Genomic DNA, 14,720 nt, shown 5'->3' on the forward strand with positions numbered 1-14,720 from the left:
GGTGCCGTATTCTTCTTTTTATGTTATTGACATTGACCTGTTTTTTTTTCACTTGTATCTCAAGGTGACTATCTTGGCATTTGTCAAGAGGGTTGAGAGTGCCCAAAGAGATTGCTTTTGGGCACATAACCCTGAAAGCGCCCGATCTCCTCTGATCTCAGAGGCTAAACAGGGTGGGGCCTTGCTAGTACCAGGATTGGGGACCACCTGGGAATACTAGGTGCCGTAGGCTTCTTTTTAAATCAATAGGTTTTATTGATATTCAGCATATATCTCATACATTAAGTCAAGATACATAAGGTTTTTTTTTTTTTTTCAAAATAGCAAAACAATAAAAAAAAATTAAACAAAGTAAACAAAAACAGAAATCTCTACACACAGTATGATATAAACATCAGAATCAGTAACAGTTACATTGTAATCAAGGTATTAGTCTACAAGTTAGGTTTAAAGCTCTTACACCAGGTTCCCCATGTTTTGTCAAACCTGTGGCATCTCAAGTTATTGATGGCTAGGAGGCGTTCATATGTGTGGCATCTATTAACTAAGGTGTGTACATCAGAAACATTAATGGCAGAGGTATCTTTCCAGTTTCGTAAGATGAGGTTTCTGGTAGCCAGCAAGACAGGCGTAACAACTGGCCTATCGTCTGGGGGGAAGTCATTTATACCTATTTGCAGTAAAGTCAGAGCAGGATTGGGTGACGTCAATATACCTGTGAGGGACGAGATAAGGCGGAAAACATTGTTCCACAAACTGGTTAGGCTTGGGCATTCCCACATCATATGGAGCAGGTTGCCTGGTTGGCCACACTTTCTCCAACACAGTGGCGACAGACCTGGAGAGAAACTGGCTATTCTAAGGGGTGTATAATGCCACCTGTTGAGAATTTTAAGAGTAATTTCCCAGTGCGAAACACAGTGGGAAGCTTGGTGAATAGATCGGAAGGCTTGAGACCACTGTTCATCGGAGAAAGTGGTGGACAGATCTCTTTCCCACCTTTTAAGGTTCGGTGTTTTGCAAAAGGAGTTTTTATCATTGATGAGATTATAGAATAGAGTTATGCCTTTAATAGAGTGTTGGGCATTAGAGTAGAAGTGCCAGGCTTTAGGGGGCATTATCAACTTAGGGGTCGGGTGGGTCCTCAAATAGTGGGAGATATGAAGACATGAAAACCATAATGTGTTTGGAAGCTTAAATTCAGTCATAATGTGGTCAGCAGATTTCGGATGTCCATCCGTAAACAAATTTGACAAGGAAATGGCTCCTCCCGCCTTCAACTGAGCTGTCGAAAGCAGGGGGAGTTTCACCTCCAGTATTTCTATGGGAAAGTCATAAGGAACCGATTGTGAGTCGTTGCAGTTTAGTCGGAGGAGAAGCCTCCATGCCTGTAGAGATATCTGTGCCGAAGGCAACATGTTTCTCAAGGGCCATTGTTCCCACTAATCACTTAGGAGAAATAACCGGATGTCAGTCGTTTGTAGCAGTGCTTTTTCTAGGCCTACCCATAATGTGGGGTCTACATGGTGAAACCAGTGGCGTAGTTGGTCAAGTTTAGTAGCCCAAAAGTAGTCTAACAAATCCGGGTAGCCCATTCCCCCTACTCTCTTGTGTGGATGAATGTTAAGGCGTGAACATCTGGCCCTCTTACCTGCCCAAGTAAATTTCCATACAATTGTGGACATTTCACGAATGAAATGAAATTGAACTGGGATAGGTAATGAGCGAAAGAGGTAAAGTATTTGTGGTAAGATGGCCATCTTAAAGGCCGCTATTCTGCCCAGCCAGGACAGTTCTTTGTTTGCTATTGTAGGCTTCTTTTTATGTTGTTGGCGTTGACTTGTTTTTGTTTTTTTTGTTTACCAAGGTGACCATCTTGGTGTTTGTCAAGAGGGTTGAGAGTGCCTGAAGAGCTCGCCTATGGCCACATAACTCTGAAAGCACCAGATCTCGTCTGATCTCAGAGACTAAACAGGGTCAGGCCTTGTTAATACCCAGATGGGAGACCACCTGGGAATACTAGGTGCTGCAGACTTCTTCTTATGTTGTTGGCGTTGACTTGGAGATTGCCTATGGGCACATCACCCTCAAAGCACCCGATCTCGTTTGATGTTGGAGGCTAAGAAGAGTCGGGCCTTGTTAGTACCTGGATGGGAGACTGCCTGGGAATACCAGGTGTCGTAGGCTTCTTTTTATGTTGTTGGCGTTGACCTGTTTTTTTTTCGCTTGTTTCCCAAGGTGACCATCTTGGCATTTGTTAAGAGGGTTGAGAGTGCCCAAAGAGATCGCTTACAGCAGCATCACCCTGAAAGAGCCCTATCTCTTCTCATCTCTGAGGCTAAGAAGGGTTGGTCATAATTAGTACCTGGATGGGAGATGGCGTTGGAATACCAGGTGCCGTATTCTTCTTTTCATGTTGTTGACATTCACCTGTTTTTTTTCGCTTGTATCTCAAGGTGATCTTGGCATTTGTCAAGAGGGTTGAGAGTGCCCAAAGAGATTGCCTATGGGCTCATAACCCTGAAAGCGCCCGATCTCCTCTGATCCCAGAGGCTAAACAGGGTCGGGCCTTGCTAGTACCTCGATTGGAGACCACCTGGGAATACTAGGTGCTGTAGACTTCTTCTTATGTTGTTGGCATTGACTTGTTTTTTTTGTTTGTTTCCCAAAGTGACCATCTTGGCGTTAGTGAAGAGGGTTGAGAGTGCCTCAAGAAATCTCTTACGGCCACATCACCCTGAAAGAGCCCAATCTCATCTGATCTCAGAGGCTAAGCAGGGTTGGGACTAGTTTAGTACCTGGATGGGAGACCGCCTGGGATTTCCAGATACTGTAGTCTTCTTTTTATGTTGTTGCCGTTGACCTATTTTTTTCCGCTTGTTCCCAAGGTGACCATCTTGGCGTTTGTCTTGAGCGTGCCTGTAGGTATTGGCTACGGCCACATCACCCTGAATCTGTTCCATCTCGTCTGATCTTGGAGGCTAAGCAGGGTCGGGCCTGGTTAATGCCTTGATGGGAGACCGCCTGGGAATACCAGGTGTCGTAGGCTTTTTTTTTTTTCAAATATAATTTTTTCTCCAAACAGGGGAAGACGGTCCCAGCAGAGAAATACAGAGCAAAAAGCAGCTGAACAATACTTGATACTGGTATATTTGCAACTGTGAGTCTGCCTTCCATCAATCATAATGATTCGAGGCACGGATAAAGTACTGTACCAAGATCCAGGGTCACACAAACCCCAGGTCCCTCCGGCATAATCCATCCAGAGGGGGGTGTGGGGCCGTCATTCCCAATTTTCCACTTTTTCCAAAAGAGGGGGTGAGAGATAGGGGAGGAAGGCAGAAAAGAGAAGGGGTGAAAGATCAGGAAAGGAGAAGAGGAGACGAGACACGATGGCAGCCACGGCCCAAGGGGCCAGTCAAGGAAAGCTCAGAGCACTAAGGCGATAGCATGCGACATCCTTCCAGCGAGAATATAAAGGTATTCCAGATGTCCCATGTTTGTTTAAAAAATTCTTGTTTACCTTGTGATGTGAGGATCAAGTCCTCCATTTTTTTAATGTCCTCTATTTTCCTAAGCCAGTGAGTAATGAAAGGGGGGGAACATTTTTTCCAATAGAGAGGGATGCAGGATTTCGCAGCATTTATCACATGCCATAAAATTGATTTTTTGTACTTCTTAATGGGAATCTATGAATGGTGCAAGAGAAAGAATGCAGCCTCTTCCGGGATGGAGAAGTCTGTGAATTTTTGTGTTATGCATCGGATCTCTGTCCAGAAGTCCACCAAGCTGGGGCAGGACCAAAAAATGTGGAGCAACGTGCACTCTTCTTCTCCACACCTCCAGCATATGTTCGAGGAACAGGGGAAACATTTATGCAGCTTTGATGGTGTCAAATACCACCTGGTGAGAAGTTTAAAATTCGTCTCCTGTATCTTCGTGCACAGCGAGGTTTTGAGAGCCAAAGTGATAATGCGTTGTCTCTGTGCTGGGGAAAACGAGCAATTAAGGTCCTTTTCCCAGTTGGACAGACAGGTTAAGTGTGGGTGATCTGTTTGAGAGAGAATGTGGGCCAAAGGGTCCCAGATGACTTTACTTTATGGACCAGGGTAAGCACCTTAATGGTGTTGTCCCTATCTTCCTTGGTGGGAATAAAACCTAACTGGTCAATCTGTATAAGGGACTGCAAGTGCTGTGCCAATCACGTGGCGAGGATTTTAGAGAATAGTTTTAGGAGCGAATTTAGGAGGGAAATGGGTCTGTAGCTCCCACATAGGCCCGGGTCTTTACCCTTCTTAGGTATCAACGAGATGTGGGCTCTAAGGGTATCCTCAGGAAAATCCCCATTCGAGCTCAGAGTATTAAATAAATTCACCAAGCGCGGGCCGAGAATAGGGAGGAAGGCCTTATAGTATTGTGCGATATATCCGTCAAGGCCCGGAGGCTTACCCACCTTCGGAGGTCCCACGGCCGTCTGGACTTCTTCCAGTGTAATCGGGTCCTCCAAGTACTCCCGTGATTCCGATGAGAGGGTTGGTAGACCAGAAACGGTTACGTATCTGTCTATATTGTCCTGTCCACACCCTGAATCGGGCAGGTTGTAGAGATCAGAGTAAAATTTTTCAAAGACTTCGGCTATTTGGGTTGGGGTAGAGGCCCTCTGGCCATTCTCATCTCTCAACTGTGGTATTTAAGAGGCAGATTTCAACTCCTTTACCGACCTGGCTAAGATTTTTCTGCACTTGTCCCCTTGACTCCTACGTCAGTTTACGACAAAACTGGAGTGCCGCTTTCGCTTTATAATGGAGTAGGTCAGTAATCTGGGTACGGAGTGTCCCCAATTCAATCTCTAAGGTCCGTGAGGGGGCATGTTTATGTTTCGCTTCCACAGAGGCAAGTTCACGAAACAGATTAGCAAGCTGTTCCTTCCGTGTTCGTTTGATGTGCGCCCCGTGCTTGATAAGTACCCTGCGGAATACTGACTTGTGAGCCTCCCAAATTATCCCGAGTCGCAGTCCTGCGTTTAGTTTTCATGGAAATAAAAGTCCAATTCCCTGGTCACATCTGCTAAAACTTCCGGTATCTGGAGGAGGCTTTCATTAAGGTGCTAGAAGAGAGGCCAAGGTGAGGGGTTCCTAGAGAGGGTGTAGGTAAGGGCTACAAGAGCGTGGTCGGACCAAGTAATAAGGCCGATGGAGGAAGAGCTCACCAAGTGCAGTTGGTCATGTGGAATCAAGAAGAAGTCTATCCTAAAGTATGATTTGTGAGGGGAAGAGCAAAAAGAGTAGTCCCTTTCCCCGGAGTGTGGCAGACGCCAGACAACAACTAATTGGTCATTCAGTAAACACTTAGTAATCTGCTTTCTAGAGGAAATGAGGAGCGAGGAGCAAGAGGCAGAAGTGTCAACCCACCGAATATCAACTGGCCCTCCCGAAAGTCACATAATCTGTGCAGGGTAGTGCTGAGGAACGTGTCTTGGTGATCATTGGGAGCGTACACAGTGGCAAATGTAAAAAGGAGCTCTCCAATGTGGCCCCTAAGAAAAAGATATCGACCCCCAGGGTCCACCAGAGAATCCTGGAGAACCCAGGGGAGCCTGCTAGAGATCAGAATGGAGACTCCCTTGGTCTTAGAGGAGGGGTTAGTAGAATGGTAGACCTTAGGGAAGGATCTCGACCATAGAAAGGGGAGGCTAGTATTTTTAAAATGTGTTTCTTGTATAAAGGCCACATCAGTACGGGAAGTCTTCAGTTCTCACAGGAGGATCCGCCGTTTTTCAGGGGAGTTCAGTCCCTTAACGTTTAGAGAGGTGACCTTGACTGAGTCAGCAATCGCTCCTTGGGGAGGGGGAGGTGGACGTCAGATATTGGGTAGGTAATGGATGGCGGGAACTAAGGGGGAGAAAGGAAGGGCAAATGGAAGGAAAGGTAAGGGGAAAAAGAGGCCGGGCACCTCAACCCCAGGGGGAGAGGGAAATTAAGGGTTGTCTGCACTCAACAGTACAGGAAGGGTATACTAAAACAGCACAATTATGCTATAGCGCTTACCAGATGTACACTGGGTTTAAAGCGCCGTCCTACTTGGGTTGGTGGGTAGACAGGTCGGAGATGGAGCCCCCGGATCCCAGTCCCCCTAGTCCTGACAGTGGTAAATGTCACGTCTGATACCGGTATGCAAATAAAAGACAATCAGTAACATCATAGAACCAAAAAACAATAGTATAATCAAAACCGAGGTTGAGCAGATAACTATCAGCACTGAGGGGTCTCCTTGGCTCGCCCTAAACGTAGGCATGCACGAGGGAGCCCGTCACAACAGAAAAGGCATCACAGAATGGGATCCATCACCCCCCGTCCCATACCCCAAAAGTACATGCAGCCCCCGAACAAATGCATTTCTCCCTTTGGCAGATTGTCCTCTTCTTACCCCCTCTCCCCCGTCCATGCCTCGGGGGGAAAAGGGGGAGGCAAGGGGGGAAAACGGGGGGAAGGGGCGAAAGGGGGAGGGAAAGGGTGAGGGAAGGGGGAAAGGAGGGAGGGGAGGGAATGGAAGGAGGGAAGGGGGGAAGGGGGGAGGGAAGGAGGGGCAGCTAGGGAGAGGGGACAAACATGCGGAAATGTCAAGTCCTTTAGCGCACTCACACCAGCAGCCACCCGGACCCCATAAATTTCAACTCCTCCCCTCCATGGTCACCACATCAAGATGAAAGAGGAGCAGCCCTGGTTAGTGCATGGAAAATCCTGCAGGCAAGGGGCTGGGGCCACCGTCCCTCCATCCAATGGGAGACTTCACCCGAGCAGCAGTCCTGGGGCCCGCCAATTAGTGTCTCTCCTGCATCGCCATTGGGGGCTGTGTAGAGCATCCAGAGGGAGGCTGGGACCGCCCAAACAGTAAGGGGTAAATCCTCCAGGGGGGTCCAGAGTCAAACTGGAGGGAAGCAGTGTCTCGTACCAATAGGCTCAATAAATAAGTCATCCAGGGTGTTCCCGAAAGCTGCAGAAGGCAATGTCGGCAAAGAGTAGGTGGGGGCCAGAGGGGGGGGCGAGGGGCGCAACCAGGGGTTGGGGACACATATGCGGGAATGTCAAGCCCTTCCAGTACAGCGCACTAGGTATCACTCAGACCCCCCAAAGTGCAACCCCCCCCCCTCTAAGGTCAAGATTCCAGAAGGGAAGATGAGCCGCCCTGATCTGTACATGAAAGAACCTGCTGCCAAGTGGTTGGGGCCATCATCCCTTCCTCCAATGGGAGATGCCACTGGCATGACAGCCCCATCTCCTGTCAAGTGGTGCCCCTCCGACAATGTCGTCGGGGTATATGTGGAGCATCCAGGGGGAGGAAGGGACCACCCAAACAGTGAGGGGTAAAGCCTCCTCCAGGATGATAGCGCTGTCTTGTACAGTTGGTTAATTAGACAAGTCATCCAGTGTGTTCCTGTAAGCAGCAGAGGGAAAGGTCGGTAAGGATTATGAATGGGTGGGGGCAAGGGAGTCCATAAAAATGCCACCAAATGACCGGGGCAGAGAGGGAAAGGGGATGAAAATCAGATCTAGTAGGTGGGGGGGGGGGGGTGAGGAGTGTCCCTCATATTACTCACGTTGGCCATCCCTTAAAGCTGAGCGCTCTGCATACCCAGGACATTCTTCTGTATAATCTAGCCTATCTGTATACATTAGCCTGTCTTTTGTACACATTAGCCTCTCTGTATCAAGTAGCCGGCCCTCTGTATACTCTAGTCCGTCTGTATACACTAGAGAGGCTTGGTTACACAGACGGCTAAAAAAGGGTTTAAGAGGCTTGTGAATGCAGAAGACGGGCTAGTTTATACAGAGAGGCTAATGGGTATGCAGAGATGGAGGCTAAGGTATACAGAGAGAGAGGCTAGAGTACGCATACTTGCTAGTGTACAGACGGACTAGTGTATACAGAAGACCTTTCTAGTTTATACAGAGAGGCTAATGTGTACAAAAGACAGGCTAGTGTATACAAATAGGCTAGATGATAGATAAGAACGTGCTGGGTATGCAGAGAGGCTAGTGTATGCAGACTTGCTAGTGTATACAGACGGACTAGTGTATACAGTAGACCAGCTAGTTTATACAGGGAGGCTAATGTCTACAGAAGACCGGCTAGTGTATACAGATAGGATAGATAATAGAGCCTAGTGTATACAGAAGAATGGCTAGTGTATACAGAGAGGCTAATGTGTACAGATAGGCTTGTGTATACAGAAGACAGTCTGGGGAATTCAGTGAGGCTATTGTATGCAGAGAGGCTGGGACAACGAAACTATTTGTAAAAAGAAGGCAGGCTAGTGTATATAGATTATGGGCACGGAGAGATTAATGTATACAGAAAAGCTAGTGTGTAAAGAAGACAGGACTTTATTTTTTGCTAATGCAACTACTTCTGAGTCATGTAAAGCGCTTTTTTCATTCATGCTTTTTTCATTCTTTGGTGCTGTTAAAAGGTCAGTGGTGTGTTGTCAGTGGTGATATCAATGTGACCGTTAATGTGGAGAACTACAAATATACAAAATAGAGCAAAAGAGTGCTAAGTTTATTTTGTTAAGTCATTGACTGATAGACGTTAAGTAATTGGCCGTTATTGGTTTGGCAGTACATTGTTTATTTTGTTCTGGTAGCACTGAGAAGACTGATATTAGATGAGTGATCTACACATTACGTTTACTTTTGCAGAGAGATACCGGCTAATATCTTAATATGTGCTGCGTGTAAGGTAGAAATAAGATGATTTTGTGTGAGTTGGTTTACCAGGATTTAGAGATAGTAATGTGTTTATTCTAATAATAAATATAGCAAAATTACTCAGATTAATATTGAGACAGTATATACAGGTCGGGTTTAAGTGGAAGTACACGAAATAACAGCAACGACGTGTGTATGTTTTTATCAATCAGGTTCATTGCGTGTCTTTAATCATGTAGTGAATATACCCCAAATAGAGCATAAGGATGAGAAAGGATAATAACTGGCATAGGATGACATAGCAAAAAGACAAACTGCATTAGAAATGTGAATGTGAATTAGAGATGAAATGTCAATCCCCATTGGTTACTTACAGGTAACCATTAATACAGTTAACATGGCTACGTACAGCAAAGTGTGAGCTAAGCAGCTAAATATTACTTAATATTGCAGAGATTAAGTATTGCAGTTGAAAAGAGATCGAAAAGTTATCCCGGTAGCACAGAGTGGACTGATATTAGATGAGTGATCGTTGTAGTACAAATTCAGTTTCGTATAGCAGAGAGATACCAGATAAAGGTGAGAAGAGCAATTAAACTGTTCACATCGGTAGCATTGTATTACTCCTAATATGTGCGGCGTGTAAAGAAGCAATAAGATGGTTTTGTATTATCTTAAAATTAGCAGAATACGTAATAAAGGTGAGTAGGTAACCTGGATTTAGACATAGCAAACTCTATAATCGAATTTAGCAAAATTATAAAGTATAATATTGAGACAGGTACAGGTCGAGTTTAATTGGAAATATACAAAGTATGTCGGAATAGCAATTCGATGAGATGATTGCTGTAATCATGAAATATCAGCAACGACGTGACTAGGTTTCTATCGTTTTTCAGGATCCTTACGTGTCTTTATGGATGAGAAAGTGTAATAACTGGCAAAGTATGACATGGCAAAGAGACAAATTGCATTAGAGATGTGAGATAGACTTGAAATGTCAATCCCCATTGGTTACTTACATGTAACCATTAATACAGTTAACGCCGCTACATAAAGCAAGGTGTGAGCTAAGCAGCTAAAGGGTATACATTATTTAAGAGTCAATTGTTGTAGCTTGAAAATTCCAACGTGTAAATCGTTGCATTAATTTTGTTACGGACGAAGACGGCTTACACTGACTGTTTTCCGTTTCTAATGGTTATCGGCATATCAGTAACCCTGAACATTAATAGTGATAGACATTAGGATGTATGCTTGATGTGAATGTAAAATAGTTGCATTATGTTTTTAATGTAGTCAAACTTTATTGCTATCCTTTGCTACTGCAACCACTACTACATCAAGTAAACCGTCCCACTGCTTTTCTCACATTTTGCTGCTGTTAAAAAATGTATTGCCAGGTCTCTGTGGATAACAAAAGGTTATCAGTGTGACAGTTAATGTGGAGAAGAAGTAATACACAAAATAGAGTCAGAAAGAGAATCCTATTTCATAGAGGTAGCGAGAGATGGTTGCATTACTCTTAAGGTTCAATGTGTAAAACGTTTTTAAAAGATGGTTTTGTGTGAATTTTGCGTTAACGTAAAATTAGCTGTAGACATTGTAAGTATGGTTAGGTTTACAACGATTTAGAGACAGTAATCTCTATAATAGAATAATAAGTATAGAAAAACAAATTAGGAAAATATTGAGGCAGTATATATAGGTCGAGATAAAGTGAATACAAAAAAGGGATCAAGGGACAGTTGCAAAGTAATATCTTCATTAAGGCAGAATGTCGGAATAGCAATGCGATTAGATGGTTGCAACATAACACGAAATATGAGCACGGCTAAAATACAGAAAAACAGTACAAAATTTAAGAGTACAGTAGAATATAGTATAAATTATTTAAGATTAAATTGATTTAGCTTGAAAAAATCTAAGTTTAAATCGTTGAGTAAATCGTTGAGTAAATCGTAAATTTATCAGATGAGTTAACTCATCTGATTGATGACATTATTAATCAATGAGATTATGATTAATTTGACAGTTCCATTACACGGTCCTTTTCCACTGGTATAATCATAATGTAATATCAGTAATTGCTATCAGTAAATGTTAAAATTGTATGATGGTTTACATTAGTATGTGGCATTGATATGGATTTAAAAGCGGTACATTAATTTTCTGAAGCATATGGCATATGGCTTACACTGCTTTTCTCACATTTTGCTGCGGTAAAAAGGAATGTTTTGTGTTGTGTTTCAACTGTGACAGTTAGGGTGGAGAAAAAGAAGTAATACAGAAAAGAGAGTCAAACAGTGAAATAAAAACATTTATTTGCTTGTGTCATGACAGCTGATACTGGTTGAGCAATAAAACTGTTTTATTAAGATGTAAGACTAGTTTTATTCTCTATATATATGCTTTTCAGAGAGTTGTATAATATAGGCGACCAATAGGACATTTAAATGGCTTAATGTTGCAGTGAGGAAGTATCGCTGTTTCAACGGTAGGAGATTGAAAGCTTAGCTTGAGAATGGCCGAAAATTGTTACGTTAGTCTAAATTTAAAGGATAAATCGGTACCATTGAGAAAGCTTATATTAGACTAATTGATCTTTGCATTACACAATTCTATTATTATTATTATTATTACAATCCTAGTGCAGAGAGATACTCAGTTAATGTCAGAGATACTCAGTTAATATCAGAAAAGCAATAAAACTGTTTGGCGAGCGATATTTACATTACTCTTCGTATGTACAGCATGTCTGGTAGCAAATGGATGGTTTTGTGAACATTTTGCATTACCGTACAATTAGCGGTAGACCTCATCAAAGTGAATAGATTTAACCGTATTTTGAGATAGTATTTCTAATAATAAATAAAGCAAAATAAGTCAGAATGGTGTGTGGTCAGTGGTTATATCAATGTGACAGTTGATGTGGAGAATTACAAATATGCAAAATAGAGCATTAGAACAATAGTCTCTCTGTATAAACTAACACCTCTGTATACACCAGCCTGTCTTCTGTACCCACTAGACTCTCTGTATACACTACCAAGTCTTCTGTATACACTGTCAGCTTTAATTTATACCCAAGCCTGTTTTATGTACACACTAGTTTCTCTATATGCACTGTCCTATCTGTATACACTAACATCTTGGTATACACTAGCCTCTCTTTAAACTAGCCTCTCTGTGTATACTCAAGCCTATCTGCATACATGAGTCTGTATTCTGTATTCACTAGCCTTTCTTCTGTATGCTGTAGTCTTCTATATATACCAGCTTCTCTGTACACCCTTGCATTTCTGTAATAAAGCATCAAGCATACATCCTAATGTCTATCACTATTAATGTTCAGGGTTACTGTTACATTATGCCGATAACCAGTAGAAACGGAAAACAGTCTCTGCTATAGGAAACTGAATTTGTACTACAACGATCACTCATCTAATATCAGTCCACTCAGTGCTACAGGGATAACTTTTACATTTTAGAGTAATGAAATGATTTCTCAGTCATTTTGAGGCTACTAACGCTTCAAATCTCTTTTCAACTGCAATACTTAATCTCTGCAATATTAAGTAATATTTAGCTGCTTAGCTCACACTTTGCTGTACGTAGCCGTGTTAACTGTATTAATTGTTACCTGTAAGTAACCAATGGGGATTGACATTTCATTTCTAATTCACTTTCACATTTCTAATGCAGTTTGTCTTTTTGCCATGTCATCCTCTGCCAGTTATTATCCTTTCTCATTCTCATGCTATATGTGGGGAATATTCACTACATGATTAAAGACACGTAATGAACCTGATTGATAAAAACCTACACACGTCGTTGCTGTTATTTCGTGTATTTCCACTTAAACCCGACCTGTATATACTGTCTCAATATTAATCTGAGTAATTTTGCTATATTTATTATTAGAATAAACACATTACTATCTCTAAATCCTGGTAAACCAACTCACACAAAACCATCTTATTTCTACCTTACACGCCGCACATATTAAGATATTAGCCGGTATCTCTGCAATAGTAAACGAGATGTGTATATATCACTCATCTAATATCTTCTCAGTGCTACCAGAACAACAAAAAACAATGTACTGCCAAACCAATAATGGCCAATTACTTAACGTCTATCAGTCAATGATTTACCAAAATAAACTTAGCACTCTTTTGCTCTATTTTGTATATTTGTAGTTCTCCACATTAACTGTCACATTGATATCACCACTGACAACACACCACTGAACTTTTAACAGCACCAAAGAATGAAAAAAGCACTGTAACGCTTTACATGATTCAGAAGTAGTTGCATTAGCAAAAAATAAAGTCATGTCTTCTTTACACGCTAGCCTTTCTGTATACATTAATCTCTCCGTGCCCATAATCTATATACACTAGCCTGCCTTCTTTTTACAATAGTCTCGGTGTCCCAGCCTCTCTGCATACACTAGCCTCACTGAATTCACCAGACTGTCTTCTGTATACACAAGCCTATCTGTACACACTAGCCTCTCTGTATACACTAGCCATTCTTCTGCATACACTAGGCTCAGGGGAATAACATTAGCCTATCTGTATTACCTTGTTTGACTTTTCTGTTTTCTGTTTCTTTTCTAGGCTGTACTTCGCCGTATACCCGAGCCAATCTTATTACCCCAGCCTCATTCCAATTATAATAGCCTCACTGTATACCCCAGGCGGTCTTATGTATACCCTAGCTTGTCTTTTATACACCTAGTCTCTCTGTATACCCAGGCCTTTATGTATACGTCTTTATACACTAGCCTCTCTGTGTACCCTAGCCTCTCTGTATAATCTTGCCTCTCATTATACCCCAGCCTGTATTCTGTTTACCCAATTTTGTCGTTTATATAAACTAGCCTGTCTACTGTATAACCTAGCTTCTCTTTATACCCCAGCCTCACTGTCAGCTTGTCTCTGTACACTAGCCTCTCTGTTTTCCCTAGTCTCTCTGTATAAAATAGCCTCTCTGTATACACTAGTCTGTCTGTATACTCTAGCAAGTCTGCATACACTAGCCTCTCTCTGTAAAACAGCCTCTACCTCTGTTTAAAGCGGTAGTAAACCCGCAATTTTTTTTTTTTTTTTTTAAACCTGCAAAGCAAAAGGCATAATGAGCTAGTATGCACCGCATACTAGCTCATTATGAAATACTTACCTTAGAACGAGGCCCCGACATCTCGCCCGATCCACGCCGAGGGAACCGACATGCTCCCTCGGCGTCTCTTCCGGGTATCGCGGCTCCGGCGCTGTGAGTGGCCGGAGCCGCGATATCGTCACTCCCGCGCATGCGCGCGGGAGATTTAAATCCGGCCGGACGAGCGCTGCCGGATTTTCACGGAGAGAACCCCCTTGTGCGCATGCGCCGCTGCAGTCAGCGGCGCATACCGAGGGGAATATCTCCTAAACCGTACAGGTTTAGGAGATATTTTTTTTACCTACAGGTAAGCCTTATTATAGGCTTTCCTGTAGGTAAACTAGCCTGTCTTTTGTACAAATTAGCCTCTCTGTAGCCGTTCCTCTGTATGCACGAGCCTCACTGTCTACTCTTGGTTGTCTTTTGTATACACTAGCATCTCTTTATACATTATCTAGTCTTAACTAGTCCGTCTGTATACACTAGCAAGTCTGCATACACTAGCCTTTGTGTAACCCAGCCTCTCTCTCTGTATACCCTAGCCTCCATCTCTGCATACCCAGGACGTTCTTATCTATAATCTAGCCTATTTGTATAAACTAGCCTGTCTTTTGTACACATTCGCCTCTCTGTATAAACTAGAAAGGTCTTCTGTATACACTAGTCCGTCTGTATACACTAGCAAGTATGCATACTCTAGCCTCTCTCTCTGTATACCTTAGCCTCCATCTCTGCATACCCAGGACGTTCTTCTGTATAATCTAGCCTATCTATATACACTAGCCTGTGTTTTGTACACTTTAGCCTCTCTGTATAAACTAGCCCGTCTTCTGCATTCACGAGCCT

General features: G+C 43.0%; 2 pseudogenes; both read left to right on the forward strand.

The window, feature by feature from the left end:
* Positions 1-2,068: 2,068 nt before the first annotated feature.
* LOC143950488 (5S ribosomal RNA) lies at positions 2,069-2,187 on the forward strand (annotated as a pseudogene).
* A 743-nt stretch (positions 2,188-2,930) lies between these two features.
* LOC143950931 (5S ribosomal RNA) lies at positions 2,931-3,049 on the forward strand (annotated as a pseudogene).
* The last annotated feature ends 11,671 nt before the right edge of the window (positions 3,050-14,720 follow it).

This window comes from Lithobates pipiens, unplaced genomic scaffold (assembly GCF_037356315.1).
Source record: "Lithobates pipiens isolate NorthernLeopardFrog02 unplaced genomic scaffold, aLitPip1_a1.2 Scaffold_10, whole genome shotgun sequence".
Taxonomy (NCBI): domain Eukaryota; kingdom Metazoa; phylum Chordata; class Amphibia; order Anura; family Ranidae; genus Lithobates; species Lithobates pipiens.